This window comes from Denticeps clupeoides, chromosome 16 (genome assembly GCF_900700375.1).
Source record: "Denticeps clupeoides chromosome 16, fDenClu1.1, whole genome shotgun sequence".
In the NCBI taxonomy this organism is placed as follows: Eukaryota; Metazoa; Chordata; class Actinopteri; order Clupeiformes; family Denticipitidae; genus Denticeps; species Denticeps clupeoides.
Genome location: NC_041722.1, coordinates 5,895,458 through 5,907,465, shown reverse-complemented (window position 1 = coordinate 5,907,465; position 12,008 = coordinate 5,895,458).

Here is a 12,008-nt window from a genome sequence, read left to right as displayed (position 1 = left end):
ATACTACTACGACTACTACTATCTAATACACCCGAATCTTGATGCTCTAAACCTCGTTCACCAGGTGAAGGGTGTTGGTGTCTTAATTTGGTTCTAATCACTCTCTGCGGTTCCAGAGATAGTCCACACTCCAGGATGTCGGACTCCTGTCAGGTCCTGTTCTGTTTTCATGCTGTTTAGGTTCAGACATTGTGCTTCCTGTTTTCCTTTTCTGGCCATTGTGCCATATTTGGTTTCCACATCAAAACACTCATTTTGTCTACTTCCTCCTTCACGTTGCATAACGTCATACAGAAAGATGAGAGGCTCCAGTTACAGCAAGATAAGACATATGAAGAATTTACATGGCACAGACATATAGAAAAAGAGTAGAGTAAATTTTAAGATACAGTGGTGTGAAAAACTATTTGCCCCCTTCCTGATGTCTTATTCTTTTGCATGTTTGTCACACATGTTTCTGATCAAACACATTTAACTAGTCAAAGATAACAAGTAAACACAAAATGCAGTTTTTAAAATGATGTTTTTTATTATTTAGGGAGAAAAAAAAACCTACATGGCCCTGTGTGAAAAAGTAATTGCCCCCTGAACCTAATAACTGGTTGGGCCATCCTTAGCAGCAATAACTGCAATCAAGCGTTTGCGATAACTTGCAACGAGTCTTTTACAGCGCTCTGGAAGAATTTTGGCCCACTCATCTTTGAAGAATTGTTGTAATTCAGCTTTATTTGAGGGTTTTCTAGCATGAACCGCCTTTTTAAGGTCCTGCCACAACATTTCAATAGGATTCAGGTCAGGACTTTGACTAGGCCACTCAAGTCTTCATTTTTGTTTTTCCTTCAGCCATTCAGAGGTGGATTTGCTGGTGTGTTTTGGGTCATTGTCCTGCGGCAGAAGCCAAGATCGCTTCAGCTTGAGTTGACGAACAGATGGCCGGACATTCTCCTTCAGGATTTTTTGGTAGACAGTAGAATTCATGGTTCCATCTATCACAGCAAGCCTTCCAGGTCCTGAAGCAGCAAAACGACCCCAGACCATCACACTACCACCACCATATTTTACTGTTGGTATGATCTTTTTCTGAAATGCTGTGTTACTTTTACGCCAGATGTAACGGGACACGCACCTTCCAAAAAGTTAAACTTCTGTCTCGTCGGTCCACAAGGTATTTTCCCGAAAGTCTTGCCAATCATTGAAATGTTTTTTAGCAAAATTGAGACGAGACTTAATGTTCTTTTTGCTTAAAAGTGGTTTGCGCCTTGGAAATCTGCCATGCAGGCCATTTTTGCCCAGGTCGTGAACACTGACCTTAATTGAGGCAAGTGAGGCCTGCAGTTCTTTAGATGTTGTCCTGGGGACTTTTGTGGCCTCTCGGATGATTTGTCGCTGCGCTCTTGGGGTAATTTTGGTCGGCCGGCCACTCCTGGGAAGGTTCACCACCACAGAGGACAAATTTCACTATGTGTGCTGTGCTGTGCTGTGCTGTGCTGTGCTGCTGTGTATCACATGTGACAATCACTTCACTCCAGGTAGCTCCTATTTAAGTGATTTCTTGATTGAAACAGGTGTGGCAGTAATCAGGCCTGGGGGTGACTACAGAAATTGAACTCAGGTGTGATAAACCACAGTTAAGTTATTTTTTCACAAGGGGGGCAATCACTTTTTCACACAGGGCCATGTAAACCTTAATTGAAAAACTGCATTTTGTGTTCAATTATGTTATCTTTGACTAATAGTTAACAGTTTAATGAGCAGAAACATTTAAGTGTGACAAACATGCAAAAGAATAAGAAATCAGGAAGGGGGCAAATAGTTTTTCACACCACTGTAGAAGCTGAATAAATATATACAATGAACCACTGTAGTATTTGTTTTGTTTATTTACAATTAATTGTAGCCACGTTGTTGCCACAGATAATGTTATATGATGCAATAATATTTAATAGATATAAGTCATTATATTGTGCTATTGTCACTAGAGGGCTGTGGTGGCACCAGAGAAAGCAAATGTCATGCAACACACTGAAATTCTGATAGTAAACAGCTATGCTGTAGTGATCTCTACCACCTTTATTTTTGGTAGGAACAAGTGAGTATGGCGTTGCAATTTTTATAGTTTTCATATAAGCAGGAGATGATTATTAACAGAGATGCTTCATCAATTCAAAGCTCTTGTCATCATATTTTAAATCTGTGTTCTAAACTTTGACAAACTGTCAGCAGTTTTCTGTTCTCTAATTTATGATACAAACCGTTTTCAGTGTTCACATGTTGACAAAAATTGGATACTAATTTAAAGTATGGATAAAATAGGGAAAAAAAAGACATGGCCAGTGCTTAATTTATAAATCAGGTAGTCTGGAGAGGGTGTTGCTCTAGCAATTCAGTCAGCATTTTTCTGTTCTCTTATCTGTGATACATCCCATTTTTAAGCTTGAGTTTTGCCTCATATATTTTTGGTGGCCACAATTTCCAGCCTCAGTTAACACACCCGATTTTCAATGTTCAAATTTTGACAAAGAAACCCACTAATTTAATGAATAAAGGAAACAGACCGTAAGACATGGCCAATGCTTTAGTTATAAATCAGGTAGTCTGGAAAGTGTGTTGATTTAGCAATACATTAAATGACAAATTATTTATGAACTATGCAATATTTCACATTTTACAGATGCAATGTGAACAGCATGGACAACAGACAGAAGTCAGAAACAAAAGTTTACGGCATACAGGGAGTGCAGAATTATTAGGCAAGTTGTATTTTTGAGGAATAATTTTATTATTGAACAACAACCATGTTCTCAATGAACCCAAAACAGTCATATCAAAGCTGAATGTTTTTGGAAGTAGTTTTTAGTTTGTTTTTATTTTGAGCTATTTTAGGGGGATATATGTGTGTGCAAGTGACTATTACTGTGCATAATTATTAGGCAACTTAACAAAAAACAAATATATACCCATTTCAATAATTTATTTTTACCAGTGAAACCAATATAACATCTCCACATTCACAAATATACATTTCTGACATTCAAAAACAAAACAAATCAGCGACCAATATAGCCACCTTTCTTTGCAAGGACACTCAAAAGCCTGCCATCCATGGATTCTGTCAGTGTTTTGATCTGTTCACCATCAACATTGCATGCAGCAGCAACCACAGCCTCCCAGACACTGTTCAGAGAGGTGTACTGTTTTCCTTCCTTGTAAATCTCACATTTGATGATGGACCACAGGTTCTCAATGGGGTTCAGATCAGGTGAACAAGGAGGCCATGTCATTAGTTTTTCTTCTTTTATACCCTTTCTTGCCAGCCACGCTGTGGAGTACTTGGACGCGTGTGATGGAGCATTGTCCTGCATGAAAATCATGTTTTTCTTGAAGGATGCAGACTTCCTGTACCACTGCTTGAAGAAACTGGCAGTAAGACTGGGAGTTGAGCTTGACTCCATCCTCAACCCGAAAAGGCCCCACAAGCTCATCTTTGATGATACCAGCCCAAACCAGTACTCCACCTCCACCTTGCTGGCGTCTGAGTCGGACTGGAGCTCTCTGCCCTTTACCAATCCAGCCACGGGCCCATCCATCTGGCCCATCAAGACTCACTCTCATTTCATCAGTCCATTAAACCTTAGAAAAATCAGTCTTGAGATATTTCTTGGCCCAGTCTTGACGTTTCAGCTTGTGTGTCTTGTTCAGTGGTGGTCGTCTTTCAGCCTTTCTTACCTTGGCCATGTCTCTGAGTATTGCACACCTTGTGCTTTTGGGCACTCCAGTGATGTTGCAGCTCTGAAATATGGCCAAACTGGTGGCAAGTGGCATCTTGGCAGCTGCACGCTTGACTTTTCTCAGTTCATGGGCAGTTATTTTGCGCCTTGGTTTTTCCACACGCTTCTTGCGACCCTGTTGACTATTTTGAATTAAATGCTTGATTGTTCGATGATCACACTTCAGAAGCTTTGCAATTTGAAGAGTGCTGCATCCCTCTGCAAGATATCTCACTATTTTTGACTTTTCTGAGCCTGTCAAGTCCTTCTTTTGACCCATTTTGCCAAAGGAAAGGAAGTTGCCTAATAATTATGCACACCTGATATAGGGTGTGGATGTCATTAGACCACACCCCTTCTCATTACAGAGATGCACATCACCTAATATGCTTAATTGGTAGTAGGCTTTCGAGCCTATACAGCTTGGAGTAAGACAACATGCATGAAGAGGATGATGTGGACAAAATACTCATTTGACTAATAATTCTGCACTCCCTGTATATCATCATAACTCTCTTAACACAAACCATGGCATCACCGGGTTACAAAGAATGTGTAGATGTAAACAATAATTTCAAGCATTGCTACAATGTCACTCAATCATATGGAATAATAGCAGAATGTGTACTTTTAGAGTTTTAAAAGCCTGAAACATTTGCCTTGTTCCGGTCAGCATAACTTTTTCTAAATATGGACAAACTGCCAGAATCTTTCAGTCAGTAGTTTTCTGTTCTCTTATCTGTGATACATCCCATTTTTAAGAAGGGGGAAATACGCCAGACAGATGCCCTGTTCCCAGTAGTCTACCCGGTGCTTTTTTGTGGCCTGACTGTAGTATTGTTTCAAGGCTGGAATTGTATTGTTTTGATTTATTAAAATGACCTCGCTAAATGACCTCATTACCCAGCATGCAGTTTATTTCGGGGTTTTTTTGTATTATCGTAACGCATAGTTGGTTTCATTAAACGGTTAAAAGATACGGTGTTGAAAGCTGTAAAAAATCGGCTTGGTAGAGCAGGGTGTCATTGGTTCCAGTTCTAAGCCTAGTAGCCCACCTCCGGTGGAGGAATCATTACATTCTGCTGGCAGTGTAGAGACCGAGATGCGCCTTAAGGAAATGTCACTACAGGAGAAACAAACAAGGTCTGGACCTTGCTGCTGCAGTGCGTGCTGGTTTATAAAAGCTCAGGAGATTTATTCTTCTCTCACTGTGCAGCAAAGTTCTGATTATGCCCTGGTAAAAACGATCAGCTTACATTTGTGGAATTCACCAGAGAAAAAGAAACTTTATTTGACTGATGGTGTACGTCTAGTAAGGTAACCACATGGGATCAGCTGCGGGAGTAGTGTTACTACAGGAATTTAAGCATTGCATTCCCGAAGCAGTTGCAACCCATTTAAGGGTGCGCACTTATGCATCCAGCCTATAATGAATTTCTCACATTTAAGTGGCAAGAGTTTTGAAATAATTTATTGTGGTTTCACTTTTACATCAAAACATAGACATGGGAATGGGTTGCAAAATTCTGAACCACTTTAGTATCAGCTGATTAAAATGACAGCCCCAAAACCTGCGAACACTCGAGTGAGTCTAATTCCCTCAAACTAAGCTCATGAGGATCAAACATTTTAGTTGGTTTCACAAAAAAAGTTTCAGGAGTGAGAAGTGCCTACATGTGCAGAATGGATATCTTGTGGGACTGGACTACAGTTTCCCTGCCGAAGGGCCTTCAGGAATCTTCTGAAGTTCACTTATGTAGAATGTTTTGAGTAAAGCTCTAGTCTTGCTCTAGTAACAAGTGAAAGTGAAGTGAAAGTGATTGTCACTTGTGATACACAGCACACGGTGAAATTTGTCCTCTGCATTTAACCCATCACCCTGAGTGAGCAGTGGGCAGCCATGACAGGTGCCCGGAGAGCAGTGTGTGGGGACGGTGCTTTGCTCAGTGGAACCTCAGTGGTACCTTGGCGGATCGGGATTTGAACCGGAAACCTTCTGATTACAGGGCCACTTCCTTAACCGCTAGGCCACCACTGCCCACCACAAGCAGCCCTGCTGTCATATCTGATGCATGATCAACAGTTCTGACATTTTCAGTGACATTTCAGCTTTCAGTGTCACTCAGGTAAGAATCATCAGCCTAAATAACTACAGAAGCAATTTGTTCAACTGATGTCTCTTTACCTAGATGGGGTGTGGACTTCAATATAATGAGCTAGAAATCTGGAAAATTCTCTTATTATATGGGATTTTGGTTTAAATCTCAAGTGAGGTCAGTTCAATATTTTTACAGTAAAGTGGATATTTTATTTGGGCTCAAAATTAAAAAAAAAGGCGTCGTCACAGCGTCGTCTGGCTTTGGATAAAAGTGTCTGCTAAATAAAGTAAAGTAAAAGTAATCCAATAACTGGACAAAACAGTTGATCTGTGAAATGTAAAAATCTGGACATGACAGTAAACGCTGCACTGGCAGCATAGCATTGCAGTCCTATAACCAACTTGCAAAACTAGAAATTGGACCGGGAATGAGGTGATCTTCAAATAGGACAAGATGGCCACTCCCAGGTTGCTCAGTCATTGAAACCCTTTGTTTGGACTGCTTGACTCAGCTCTACTCACCACCACTTTTCCAAGTAACATCGTTCCTTGTCCTTGCCGGTTTTCCTGTCCTGCCTCCCTGCCTTCTCGTCTCTTGTTTTGTCTTTTTGTATGTGAGTGTCGACATCCGTGGATGTTGCAGCTTCAGCAGATTAACATCGTGGCTATCCACCGGCCTCCTTGCGCTTTCCCCGCACTGGGGTTTTCATTACCATGTACAGGTGCTCCCTGTACTGTCTCACCTTGTTTTCCCGACATTCGTCAGCTTCTTCTCTCTTTTCTTCCAAGCTCTCCTTCTGCAAACTGGGATGTTGAGCGTCTTCCATCAGGGACTTCCAGCTATTACATCTTCTGCACTCCTAAAAGAGAAAGAAATGAACTTTACTTTACTTTACTTTATTTAGCAGACGCTTTTATCCAAAGCGACTTACAAGAGGAAGACACCAGCAATTCTCGTTCGATTTCTATAGAATATTGAGTTTACAAACTAAGAGCCCTGATAAGGCTCAGACTTGTCAGTGAAGAGCATGCTCAGAGATTGTTAGGTGCTAGACGAAGAAAAATTATAATGTATTTATACATTTTTGTATTGTTTGTGCAATGTGTACGCATGTGCGTGTGTAAGTGTTAGATTTGTCTGTAATATTTTTTGAACAAGAGGGTTTTCACCTTCTTCTTAAAAGTGCTGATAGTCTCGGCTAGTCGTGTGGAGGAGGGCAGGTTGTTCCACCAGCCAGGGACAACAACGGAGAACAGAGATGATTGGAATCGGAGACCCCGTGAAGAAGGAATTTTTAGTCTCCTTTCGTTTGCAGATCTGAGAGAGCGTGCAGGGGTGTAGCTAGGTAGTATTGTGTTGATGTAGGAGGGCGCAGTTCCATTTACAGCCCTGTAGGCAAGCATCAAGGATTTGAACTCAATGCGAGCAGCTACCGGGAGCCAGTGGAGGGAGGTAAGAAGAGGTGTAACATGGGTGTATTTTGGCTGATTGAAAATGAGACGGGCTGCCATATTTTGGACCATCTGGAGTGGTTTTATGGTGACTGCAGAGGCTCCAGCCAGGAGAGAGTTACAGTAGTCGAGTTTGGAGATGACCATTGCCTGGACGAGGAGCTGCATAGCCTGTTGTGAGAGAAAAGGCTGAATCTTGCGAATGTTGTAGAGAGTGAACCTGCAGGATCTGGAGATCGCAGCAACATGATGGTTCAAACTCAGTTTGTTATCTATCCAAACTCCAAGGCTTTTTGCAGATGCCGTGGGTGTTAACAGTAGCGATCCAATTTGAATTGAAAGGTTTTGCTGAGGGGAATTGTTGCCCGGAAAGATCAGAATCTTGGTTTTGGATAGGTTGAGTTGGAGGTGTCGCTCAGACATCCATGCCGATATGTCTGAGAGGCAGGCCGAAATTTTTGTTGCTATAGTAGCATCTTCTGGTGGGAATGACAGATAGAGCTGGGTGTCATCAGCATAAGAGTGATAGGAGAAGCCATGTGATTGGATGATGTGACCAAGTGAGCGAGTGTATATTGAGAATAGAAGGGGGCCAAGGACAGAGCCTTGTGGAACCCCTGTGGTTACCCTAGAGAGGACAGATGTCTCACCTCCCCATGATACCTTGAAGGACCTGTCGTGAAGATAAGAGGTGAACCAATCTAGTACGGTTCCTGTAACTCCTAAATCAGAGAGTGTGGTGAGAAGAATTTCGTGGTAAACTGTATTGAAGACAGCAGATAGATCAAGTAGGACAAGGACAGATGATCTGCGGGCAGCTCTTGCAGCACGAAGGTCGTCCATCATTGCCAGGAGGGAGGTTTCAGTTCAGCTAATGTAATGAAACCAGTGACTCTACTTGGTGAGCATCTGATGGACACTGAGAGCCATTACTGTTCAGGCCAGGTCATCTTCCTGGCCAAAATCTGGCTTGTTGCAGGTTTTTTGCATGAAAAAAAAGAGAGGATAAAGAGAGAAAAAAAAATCAGCACTTCACTCGTTTCTCAGTAACACTGTCATTTTAACCCATTTATTTAATTGTTCTGGTGTTCATGCGAATGGAAATTTTACTAGACTCCTTAGCCAATCCTTAGCCTGTCCTCTTTGTCAAAATCTCAAATCTACTCACCCTACAGTTGAAACTGGCACTCAGTATGTGAATAAAAACTCAGTATGTGTGTTAAAAGTGAACAATAAAATGACCTTTAATGTAAGGGCCATTTCACCAGTCCCAGTTAGCTCCTCGCTCTGGAAGTCGTCCTCTGGTGTTTTCATCTCCACTGCTCCTATCTAAAAGAAGAAAAAGAAAAGATAAGACATTTACTTTTTTACCATTCAGTTTCTGTTGTGTGGATGAAGATTTTACTAATTAAAGTAGAAGTAAAAAAGTTTTTAATTGTAGAAGAATACTTACTAGAAAAGGTGTCCTCCTCTGATGTGCCTGGATTTTGTTGCAGCTCCTCTCAGTCTCAACACTAGACAGAAAGTAGTAATGAAATTGTTCAGTGAGCACATAATCACTTGTACATGTTTTAAAAAGTGTCTATGAACACCTTCTCAGCTTTTTGTGTTTTGCTGTGTTGCAAGGTGGCAGACTGGAAGTAGTAAAAAAAAAAAAAATAGGCAAGAAAAGGAATTACACACATCGCGGCAGCATATGTGTAAAGGATATGATCCATAAAATAACACTTAATTGGCTTTATTGGGTTATTAGGGAGCTTTACATATCACGACCTGGTACATTTTGGCCACTAGATATCGCCACATTTTTGTCTGTCTCCCCATCACTGCAGCCAAATCAGCAGACACAAAATTTCAAGGCGCGCATTGCCATGCCCATTTTAAAGAAATGTTCAATTAACTGTCCCATATCTACGCTCATATTTGGAGTTCTGACTTCTCACATGCTGAATATCAAGCTTTTTAATGTACCATTTTAGAGAAATGTCCAATTGAATGTGCCATATTTACGCTAAAATCTGCATTCAGCAACCTGGTTCGGGAACAGCACCATGCAGGACATGCGAGCCCTACAGAGGGTGGTTCGATCAGCTGAACTCATCGATCAGCTGAACGTACCAAGCCCCCTGACCTTCAACTGATCTCCAGCAAACAGTGCTGGACCAGGGCCAGTGTCACGATCCCCTCTAGCTCAGGTGATGAATGGAGGACGCAGGTTAAAAAAAAAAAAATGAGAATGGCGTATTTATTTTCAACTCAGGGAAAAAAATGAAACAATGTCCTTTCTAGTAGTGCCACGTCTCTCCTCAAGAGGTCTTGTTGAAGGATCCTCAGCGAGGCCCTCAGCGTGAGAGCCGAAGAGTGCCCTAGTTCTTCACAGGCCTCGAACCAGTGTCTCCAGGAGCTGCGGCGTGGCAGAGCTGTAGTGAGACTAGAGGGGAGGGTTGAGTTCCTGTCCTACCGTGGGGTTCACAATCACTGCCATTTAAGGACAGCATGCAGTGCGGCAAGGAACTCTGGTTGTGTGAGGGAGACTAAACGCAGGACTAGAGGGACCGGCTGGTTATAAAGAGGAGTGGACAGACCCATTACCGCTAAACTAACCAATCACCGATCAGAAGTCATTATCCCGCTAAGCACCCGTGATTACCACCACTTACCTGTGATGAAGAACAGGTGGGAATAATCAGGGTGCTGGTGAGCCCCGGAAGAACACACACTAATACATGGGACAGGTCGACCGCTGGGGGCGTGGCAGAGGTGGCACGAATGTTACAGCCAGGAAGATTTGAATTTGACTTTATTATTAAGAGAGAAAGAAATATCAGCAGACTAAAGCTAGCAATGGGAATGATAATCAGTTTAAAGTTTTGCTGAACATTAATTTATTTTTTCTTCTGTATTTTTACTTTATAAAAGAGAAGGGGGTTGGCACTTGAGAGAAAAGGGTGTTGTTCATTGTCAAGCTATAAATAAAGAGGAAGAGAACTGCAGCAGAACTCTCATTCCACCTCATTCAATTTTCCACCAAAACTGAAATAATGCCTCAAATAGTTGTCTCCGTATTTCGTCTCATCTGTTTCATCACCGTCTACATCTCACCCTGGCCCATCTTCGTGGCTGGCGCTGATCTTCAAGGGAGCGATTCAGGATTGGAATACTGTGAGGATGTGACAAAGATTGTGAGGACGAACTATTACAGCAGTGGACTTCAACACCAGCAGTGCACCAGCAGCTGCCATGAGGGCTCTTCCAATTACTACTGGTGCAAAACCAGAGGTGACTGGCAATACTGCTCCGCTTATAATGGCTATGATCACCAAGACTTCCGTTGCACGAGCGACTGTAAGCTTGATGGCTATGCGTATTACTGGTGCTACAATACTGCTGGGAGCTGGGGCTACTGTGGCTATACGAGGCCAAAAGAAATGATTTACTACAGCAGCACATACCATGAAGAATGTCTGGATGATTGTCGCTATGACAGGGAAGTAGACTACTACTGGTGCACAACTGAGCAAGGTTGGGACTACTGCTCTCCACAGCAAGGTGTTACTTACAAGGATGAACAATGCCTAAATGACTGTTCTGAAAATGGTGAAAAGTACACATGGTGCCAGACAAAGGGGGCATCGTGGAACTTCTGTGGAAGTGTGGAACCAGCAGAGTGTCTCTACGTTTCATCTACCCGCAGAAAAAGGCAGAGTGGCAACTCAGGGTCACAGATTCCTATCCATGAATTCCCTGATGGAGAAAACCGGCAGATAGTTTTATACGCAGAGCAAGATAATAACAACTGCATTCTAAATGGTCGTCGTTGGAGTAACGACGTAGACGATTGTGTGAACCGTTGGCATAGTTGGCACTTGGTAACCCAGGCAAGGTCCAATTTAATCCAGACAAGGTACCTTCGCATTGACATGCAAGGAATGGCCGGTGGCTTCCATAACTTTCAAATTCAGCTGAATTGTCGGCGGAACAGTGGTCAAAGCACCACTATAGCTCAGGTCTTGATTCCCCAGAACCAAAATATTCCAGAAGAGCACATCCGACTTGCTTTTAGGGAGAGCTTTCAAAGAAGCCAAAGGGTTAGAGTGGTGGTGAGGGAAAATGTCAATCCATCCATATTTAAAAACCGAAATTGGTAACGGTGTGTTGGAATGGGGACACAGAACCCCTTACAAAGCCTGGGTCGTGTGGTTGGGAAGCATTAGTGTGTAATGAAAATCAATGGTTTAAGGTTCTGTTTTTCCTCCCTGGTGTTCAATGTATTTAGAATTCATACATAACAGACAAATGATTTAAAAACATAAAATGTTGTGTATCTTGAGTCAGTCTTTTGTTGAAAACGCCTTGCTTGAAACAACTTTTATGAAGCTGATTATTAAATTGTTTTTATTCTTATATCATAGAAAAAGTAATATTTCAATGTGCTTAATCACTAAAAGTGCAATCTGTCAGGATCTGGTTTGGAAGGGGCTACTCCGGACGTTGTGTGCATCATGTAATAAAACCTCTGCCTGGTGACACTGTGCGTATACGTCCTCCTTCCTCACCATGTCCAGCCAACCTGAATGAAGTACAGTGTAGTGCTGCTTCTTTCACAATTACTTGTTGTCTTCATTATACACACTGTATACATGACTCTCTTAACACAAACCACTGGGTTGTCACTGGATTGTATAGAATGT